The following is a 3,372-nucleotide window of genomic DNA, read 5'->3' as shown; positions in this document are numbered from 1 at the left end:
TATATATATATATATATGCCTCTAAGCCGTGATCTGTTGGTTGGTGGGGTGGGTTCACTGCAAGTCTTCTCAGGTTACGGGTTCGATCCCTAATAGCCCTGAGTTCTCGAGTATTCAGGCACATGATGCGGGTCTTATCAAGAGACCTAGTGCATGAGAAGTCAGTATTTGGAACTCTTGCCATATTTGGATATGTTAACTGCTTAATTATTAAAATAAAAGGCCCATATGTGGGCCCAACTAGGGTAAGTCCTTCTAGTGGCCGACCACCATTCCGTGTCCCATCTGACCACTTCACAAGCACCATGCCCACACCGGCCCATCTGTCTGTATTTAGTATAAAAAAATTGACCACTTCTCATACCAACTTAATGCTTTGAATAACATCATTATGAAGAATAAGAAAAGTTTGCCTCAATGCCCCCTAATATTCTGTTGCAAAATCAATCTTTTCCTTGCAAAAATCTTGGATTAGTGGGACTGTCACCACCTCTAGATCTATAAATAAATTTGGGCTAAAAAGCCTACAACAACATATCTGTATAAAATACACCCTTTTTCACTACATTTTTTTGCAGCCAAATAACCCATCAGTGTCGTCTAGTGAAGGCCAATCTCATAAATTAAAAATGATAAACTCAAAAAGTTAGGGTGTAATAAAGAAAAAAAATTGCATTATTCTTCACACTAAAAAGTGCTGTAGCTCAATCCATATGTCCACTACGATTTAGATTTATATTTATATTTATAACACTTTCACTTTGGCGTCATTAACATATGCATCAAAATGTATAATTCACTTCTAAAAAGTTATTCGTATTGGCGTTTTCATGTGAGATTAAAGATTAGAGTATTGCATATGTAAATATGAAAATTGAGGAGGTAGAAATGTAAATACACAAGAATTTTGTGGTATGTATGTCAATGCCCTTTAAATTGAGGAAACTTTTTTGCTAAAAATTCATGTAATTTCCTGTGGAAGACGTAACTTTCTTGAAATCTATTATAAATTTTATAGATTTTTTCTTTTTTATTTTCGTACTAGCAAATCAGGGTGTGGTATGATCCACGGCGTGGTACGATCCATGCCGTCATGCTTTCCCTCTGTTTTACTAAACATAAAAGGCTTGTAAACCCACTGGTCAACAATGTAGTAAATGGTGATATAAAGATGCTGTTCTTGTGCATGAAGGAGAGAACCAAAAGAGTTGAAGCATGCAGCAGATGAAGCTTTTGGAAAGAGCTCTTATGTTTGAATCTTTATGAGAAGCAGACGCATTGGACAAACAAATTATGTGCAATTTAGACAAAGTTATATTTTCTTCTCATCCTCACAATTTCCAACTGTTTTTTCCTCAAAAGAGAAACTAGATGTTCTTAAACTAACCTTAAAGCATTACCTCCATGCTTCCTTTCCTGAATCAAATTGGTTTGGGGCATTTGCATACATATCACTCTATTCCTATGTATTTACATATATAACAACTAAACTTTACAATTTATATTTGTAAGATTTACACTTATAGCACTTAATTCTTATGTATTTACATATATAGCATCTAAACTTCAAGTTTTTACATGTGTGCCACTTAATTATGCGTATTTCACATTTTAAACGTTAAAATAACAGAAGTTTTTATGTGATACGAAAGATTCAGATGACATGAATATAAAAAATAAAATGTAGGTGATAGATATGTAAATACATAAGAATTGGGTGGTATGTATGTAAATGCCCCAATTATATTTATATCATCTACATCATTCATATCATATAAAAAAGTACATCTATTTTAAATTTTAAAAAGTGAAATATACTTTTTTTAAGATGACATGTATGTAAACATGGATTGGAGGAGAGTACCATGAGCCAACGTTTAGATTGGTAACTCTTTCTATAGTGACATTAGTAGATGCTCTGATGGCGAGTGAAAAAAGAGGGCATCCTCGGGGTCCTTCCAATGACGTCTTGATGAAAACCTTTGGGCTAATTGTCAAGAAGATTCGCCCTTCGCACGATCTTTTTGAGGGTCGTCGTGCTCGTGCCAGTTCTATCGATGAACTAGAGAAAAGGCCCATGGACGGTCAACCTGTGAAGAAAATGACAATAAAGCAGTTAACCTCTAAAAGGGGTCCTCGGGCGGGTACCATGGCGAGGATGATTCGTGAAACGATATCTCATGGGTCATTGCTTCTTTTCCCTGTACGGTTGTGCTCGGGGTGGTTTTGGCTTTGCAGGTTTTGAGCTCCTTTCGCCAAGGCTTTTTGGAAGGCGCCTATCGTTTGCTCCTTCATTTCAAACATTATTTGTTATTTTATCACAATTACTTATTGTTGGACCACTCCCTCGTAGTATACTTCTTCGTAGCTTGGTTTCGTGTTTCTCAAACGGTTGTTCTACCATTGCATTGTGCTCCTTTTCTTGTTGGAGGCAGGAGTTCACGCTCAACGCAACTTTTAGGTCTGCTGAAACCAAAAATGCCCGAGAATCACGTCTAAATAATATAACACACAGGATAAGTAAAAGAAAGGAATGAACAATAGAACACAATGTATAGAGTTTTTCTTTATCAAATGCTCCATATTTATAGGTATGGAGGGTACCCTTATATACAGTTATCTTTATGCCCTCTTTCTATACATAAGAACTCAGAGGTACTAAAATAATTTACATAGCATAAATTATACAAATAGATTTTTTATCGATGGGTGACCCCTCACTTGCTCGATTTGCTCCTATTTATCGTCTCTTAGCCGGACGAACCACGTGATTGTTGTGAAATTTAACGGAATAAAAACAGGAATCAACACAAACTAGAAGAACACAAAGATTTAACGAGGTTCGGCAAAGAATTGCCTACGTCCTCGGGAGCGAGCGGCGGTTTCACTATTTCAGAGAAGTTAAAGATACATCCCATAGGTTTTCACATATAAATAGACATATACTAACCCTCGGATAAAATTACAATCACGCCCTCGCTCCTCCCAACCCCCTTTATTCCAAGAGACACTCCTTTTCACCAGGAGACACGCCTCTTCAAAAGAAACTCCAACTCCCTAGATATGAGCCATATCTAACAATTCTCCACCTTGGCGAATATCCAACACCTTAGGAGATATGCATCACCCGGTATATACGCCTACCAAACAAATCTCCACCTTAGTGAATATTCAGCCCCTTTAGAAGAAAAATCTCATGGAGTCTCTTTATACCAAAGTGGGTTGGGCAACCAAACCATCTAACCTGGCTTGGTCAAAGTTCCTGTTGCATTTTCATCATATGATTCAACAACTGTATCTCCACCTGCAACTGTACTCCCTATCAGTTTATAGATGTTACCTACAGTGATCTTTCCTTTCATCACAGTCAGT

Source organism: Phalaenopsis equestris, unplaced genomic scaffold (genome assembly GCF_001263595.1).
Source record: "Phalaenopsis equestris unplaced genomic scaffold, ASM126359v1 Scaffold000054, whole genome shotgun sequence".
Taxonomy (NCBI): domain Eukaryota; kingdom Viridiplantae; phylum Streptophyta; class Magnoliopsida; order Asparagales; family Orchidaceae; genus Phalaenopsis; species Phalaenopsis equestris.
This window is presented reverse-complemented; position numbering follows the sequence as displayed.